Genomic DNA, 6,166 nt, shown 5'->3' on the forward strand with positions numbered 1-6,166 from the left:
AGTGGCCCCCATTGACCCATCCCTTGTGGGATTTTTATCTCGTACAGTTGCTTTTCTACACACAATCAGTGTGACCGGTAGAGTGTGGCTGAAGTGTGAGAATGACTCAGTGTTAAGAGGCACCAGGGCTCCTGCTTTGTTTGGTGTTGGACTATGCTCAGCAGAGGTGGGAGAAGCTCTGTTAGAAGGTACCTTAGGGCCTTTTATGCAGGCAATCATATCACTTGTGCCAGAGAGCTTTATTTTTTCACTAAATTTGGATGCCTAATAAAGGGGCTGGAGAGATGGTTCAGAGGTTAAGAGCACTGACTGCTCTTCCAGAGGTCCTGAGTTTAATTCCCAGCAACCACATGGTGACTCACAACCATCTCTAATGGGATCAGATGCCTTCTTCTGGTGTGTCTGAAGACAGCTACAGTGTACTCATATACATTAAATAGATAAATCTTTAAAAAAGAGAGAGACTCTGGATGCCTAATCAAAGTGCTTAGGAGTTTCATGATAATGTTGTGTAATAAGTGAGAGCTAACCCTCATTCAAATTTTTTTGTTAATACTTTGAATGCATGCTGTGCTCATGAGTGTGTGTGTGTGCCCCTGAAGGTACCATGGCATTGTGGAGCCTGGAGTGCAAGAGCTGGTTGTCTCCTTCTACCATGTGACTTCCAGGTCTTGAACTTCATTTGCAAGGCTTGACTGCAAGCACTGTTTGCCCACTGATCCATCTTACCAGTCCTGAGAGCAGACATTCTCACCATGTTCTTGATCTTAGTGGGGAAGTGTTCCCTCTCTTCCTGTAAGAGTGATGTTAGCTGTAGTTTCTCCTGACACGTCTCTCACCAATATGAGGAAGTAGTTTTCCTTTCTGTTTTGAGATCCTTTGGAACATTTATTTATTTTGGGGTCCTATCATTTTTGTGGGTAAGAAGACCAAGACAGTCCACATATAAACTCAGTAGTAAAGTAATGTTTACAGCTGACTTCATATCTCGGATTGTAGAATTTTAGTACACAATATTCTGAGGGTAAGACCTGAGGAACTTAGGCGAAGATAGAACATTACCAGAAACCTTGTACAAAATGCTCAAATCTGGAGACTTGCGTTTCACAGAAAAATATCCAAACTTTTCTTCCAAAGCAAGTAAGTCAAAATACCTTATGTAGATTATTGACAAGTCATGACTCAAAACTTTTGGGAATTCAGGTTTCATACACAAAGACACGTTCCGAGTGCCTTTACAAGTAACAGAGCAGTCCCTTATAACTCGTAGTTGCTTTTTGGTTTTAGTCCCCATCACACACAGCTGTCTAAGTATCGATGCAAAACTCCTGAAAGAAAGAACTCGGAACTTCTAAATTGTTTTTCTGAGTAGCATGACAAAGACTTCAGTGTTCTATTAAAAATATCAGTATCTTCATTCAGTTGATTTGTACTGTATGTAACTTGCCTGTTATTTATCTAAGTGAACATTTATTTGTTAACAAATGTCATGACTTTACAGTCATTTTATACAAGATTTGGTATCATCTCTGGTTTCAGACATCCACTGGGGATCCATGACAGGTAGGAGGGAACTATTGTAGTAATATAAGTCTTTAATCATAGACATTTTATTGTTTTTGGTAATCTTTTTACACGATTCTTCAAGAGCTGCTTCCTTTTCTTTTAGAATTTTCTTGTCTTTTTGTTTTTCCATCTCTGGTGGTTTTTTCTAGTCCTGATGGTGTCACTGGAAAAATATCTTCAATATAGTTTTTATTAAATTAATTACTTCGTTTAAAAGATGTGCTTGAGCCCAGACTGGCCTAGAACTTGTGATCCTCCTGCCTCTGCCTCCCTCAGCAACTCTTACAGGTATGCACCACCGATGAAAGTCAAGTATGGCTGTCCCCTGAGAGGCTCTGCCAGATGCGGGTGCTCACAGCCAAACATCAGACTGAGCACAGGGACCCAAATGGAGGAGTTAGGGGAAGGACTGAAGGAGCTGAAGGGGTTTGCAACTCCATAGGAAGAACAACAATATCAACCAACCAGACCACCCCCAGCCCCACAGAGCTTCCAAGGACTAAACCACTAACCGAAGAATACACATGGAGGAACCCATGGCTCCAGCTGCTTATATAGCAGAGGATGGCCTTATCTGGGATCAGTGGGAGTGGAGGCTCTTAGTCCTGTGAAGACTAAATGCCTCAGCATAGGGGAATGCTAGGATGGTGAGGTAGGAGTGAGTGGGTGGGTGGGGAAGCTCCATCACAGAAGCAGGGGGGAGGGGGAAGGGATAGGGGGTTTGTAGAGGGGAAACTGGGAAGGGGGATAACATCTGAAATGTAAATAAATAACACAACCAATAATAGTAATAAAAAGATATGTTTGAACTTAATGTGCCTTTTCCCTGCTGCTCCTGAAAGCAGTGTTCTGCCTCAGTTTTCTTGTCTCTCCTGGTTGTGCTATGGCTTATGACAATGTTATGCTGTGATATGGTAAAATACTGATGTTGGTAAAATACTACTAGGGAGCTGGGAACTAACGCTATCATGGCATTTATGACCATGACACCTGCACTCTCAATTTTTCTCTTTTTTGTGTCATCCATCATCTTCATGGTTTTTGCTTTTCTTTTCTTAGAAAAACTCTTTGTACCCTTCTTCCTTCACCACAAAGTCTGCATCTTTGTAAAAACAAAACTTTCCACCAAACTGTTAAAGGAATCAAAACCTTTTCTAGAGCCCAGATGGTCAGGAATTCGAGTAAGACATACTCTCAAGTCTTTAGTATGATCAAATATATTTTTAAATTCAGCATCATTCTTCAGATATGATGCTTTAGTATGGCTTCCTTGAGAATATTTCTTGTTACTTCTTTCTTGAATATATTTTTTTACTATTGATGCCATTTCATTCTGGAGAATGAGCCTGAATTTCCCTCTGGTTTTCAGAAAGATGCTCTGGAAACTATTAGGCATTTTAGATGGCTGGGAGGCGACAGGCTGTCCAACTAGGTATGAACCAGAGCATGAGTGTGGCTGTAGCCACTGAGGGGAGTGAACAGAAGTGTGTGACGAAGATAGTCAAGAGGACAGACAGGTCCTGAAGTTTTACTATAAACCATTTTGTAATACTCTTTTCCAAATCTATATAAAAATTTTTTATTTTTATTTGCTAGTGTGAATAGTTATATTGATTGAATTTTGAATGTCCGACCAGCTTGGAATTCCTGAGACACACTTGTTCATAATGTATGATGTGTTTTGGAGAATCAATCTTCCTTCCTTCCTTCCTTCCTTCCTTCCTTCCTTCCTTCCTTCCTTCCTTCCTTTCTTTCTTTTTTTCTTTCAATACTTTAAAACATCTGTACTTCATACATCTGAGAAAGAGCATGGAACTGCTTTCCACTGATGGTTTGGCTAGGATTAGTGGTATCTCCATGATTGAATGTATGCTTGGGAGTTTTTGGGACCCTCCAAGATCTGTCTGAGCAGAGACATGTGGGGACTGTGGTAGACTGCTTATAGTTTCCTGCCTCTTTGGATATATATATATGTCCATATATATATATGGATCAGTTGTTTAATTTAGAGGAATAGCATAAAACCCAAAGAGTGGAGACGGACCCAGTGTGCAAGCCTCAGCTTTCTGTTATCCAACTAGCGCCTACGTGAAATAAGTTCTGCAGATCACCAGCCCCACTATTGTTAAGAAGCAACTTCTAGAATCTTCTTTCCAATATAGATGAAAAAAAAGTAACTTAGGCAGTTTTACAGGATGCTCCCTCATGAGTTCTGGAGATCCAGAAAATGCAGGTTAGCAATCACGGCCAGCTCTGTAGTCCCTCTCCGCCCACATCATGCTGAACTCTTGATTCTGCAGTGACCAGTGCTCTCTCTCAGGCACCTTTATATCTTTATATGGGGAAAGATTTCATATCTCATGCAGAAGCATCCACTTGGCCAAGTCTGGGTCCTAGTCTCCTAGAGCATGGGGATGGGATCTACCTTTCAGCCTTTAGAGTGAGATGCAGCCCTCTCTTGAAGATAGAGTTGACTATTTAGAGTCTGGCCTTTTAGACATGATATTCACTATGAAAACAGGCAATGGAGTGTAAGCTTTGGGACAACTATATAATGTTCCTATAACCACACTATGCATTTTTCCTAAACTGCGTTGAGAGGCATACTCCTCCCTCCATCTCTTGGCTTTTGGAAGTATGATACCATCCCAGGTGTTTTTAAACATACAGTTCCTTATGCTTTGCTTTTCTAGTCACTGACCTATCAGCGTTACCTAATTTGACTCTGGTTTGAGTTTATATCTCTTCACAGTGCTTTGAGTCCAGTAGAAGTACAAACAGCAGTTGCTGAAAACTCTATGTTCCTCTCTTTGAGACTCTAGGAAAAGGAAGCTGGCTTTGAGATATTACAATAATTTATTTTTACTCAGGAACATAGACATTAGGAAAAGCCTTTCTTGGTTTAGTATTCTGGTCTCGTTATGATTTTTCAACATTAAAACTAAGAGGTCTGGTCCCAAGGTGGTGATGTTGGGAGTTAGAACCTAGTGGGAGATGTTAGGGTCATGAGGATGAAGCCCCCATAAATGGATGAGTGGCGTTCTTGCATGAGTGAGTTCTTGCTGTCAGGGAGTGGATTAGTTACTACAAAAGCAGGTTGTTATAGTGTGTGTGTTTGGTTTTCTGTTAGTTTCATATACATAAGCTCATTTGCTCTTCCACCAGGAGTAAGTACCCTAGGGTGCCCTCCAGATGTGGCATTACATCATAGAATCTCCAGCACCATGAACCAAAACAAAATTTTCTGTTTAAGTAAAGAAAAGTCTTAATGTCCATATATTCTGCTACAGCAACATAAAAGAGGCCAAGCCACTTGACTCTGAGGTTAGGGTGAGTGTTTCTATTTTATGAGGCAGGGGACTGAGACTCTTAAAGGGAAACTTCCCTTATTTCTGTTTATAGATTTTACAATTTCATTCTTACAACTTAGTATATGTATATAATGCGCTGTGATCATGCTTATGTCTTGGTAACTCTCTCTTAACTCTCTCCCACTCCTGATGATGTACCTTTTCCTCAGACAGTCCCTATGATGGTGTGAATGAGGAATGTCTCCCACAAACTCATTTATTTGAACATTTATTTCCTGGTTGATGGCACTGTTTGGGGACATTATGGAACTATTAGGAGGTGGAGCTTTGCTGAAGAAGTATGACACTGGGGCGGGGCAGGCTTTGAGGGTTTATAACCCATCCTGCCTTCCAGTTCAATCTGTGCCTCCTGTGGGCAACTGAAGATGTGGTCATTCAACTTCCTCTGCCATCCTCCCCGACTGTCGTGGGCTTTCCCTTTGGACCTACAAGTCCAATAAACCCTTTCTCCCTTGAGTGGCCTTGGTCGTGCCACAGATGTTCATCACAGTGACAGAAGAGAAATAATATAACTTCTCTCATGTTTTCATTTAGGTGTGTGTGTGTGTGTGTGTGTGTGTGTGTGTGTGTGTGTGTGTGTGTGTGTGTGTTGGGATAAAAAACCGCTGGGTTTTCCAAGTTTTTGGGCTAATATCCACTTATCAGTGAGTGTATACCATGTGTGTTCTTTTGTGATTGGGTTACCTCACTCAGGATGATATTTTCTAGTTCCATCCATTTGCCTAAGAATTTCATGTAGTCATTGTTTTTAATGGCTGAGCAGTACTCCATTGTGTCCTTCCTAAAAGGGAGAACAAAATACTCATGGGAAGAAATACAGGGACAAAGAGTGGAGCAGGGACTGAAGAAAAGATCATCCAGAGACTGCCCCACCTGGAGATACATATGGATGAAGCCACCAAACCCAGTCACTATTTCTGATGCCAAGAAGTGCTTGCTGACAGGAGCCTGATATGAATGTCTTCTGAGAGGTTCTGTTAGAGCCTTACTGATACAGATGAGGATGCTTACAGCTACCATTGGACTAAGCATGGGGACTACAATGGAGGAGTTAGAGAAAGGACTGAAGGAACTGAAGGGGTTTGCCACCCTATAGGAATAACAACAATATCAACCAACCAGGCCCTCCCAGAGCTCCCAGGAACTAAACCACCAATCAATGAGTACACATGAAGGGGCCCATGCCTCTGTATATGTAGCATATTTAGCAGAGGATGGCATTGTCTGGC

At 41.5% G+C, this 6,166-nt stretch overlaps 1 pseudogene; it reads right to left on the reverse strand.

Annotated features, from left to right (window-relative positions):
- Positions 1 to 1,501: 1,501 nt before the first annotated feature.
- On the reverse strand, positions 1,502 to 2,893 carry Lrif1-ps2 (ligand dependent nuclear receptor interacting factor, pseudogene 2; annotated as a pseudogene).
- Between the last annotated feature and the right edge of the window lie 3,273 nt (positions 2,894 to 6,166).

This window comes from Rattus norvegicus, chromosome 6 (genome assembly GCF_036323735.1).
Source record: "Rattus norvegicus strain BN/NHsdMcwi chromosome 6, GRCr8, whole genome shotgun sequence".
In the NCBI taxonomy this organism is placed as follows: Eukaryota; Metazoa; Chordata; class Mammalia; order Rodentia; family Muridae; genus Rattus; species Rattus norvegicus.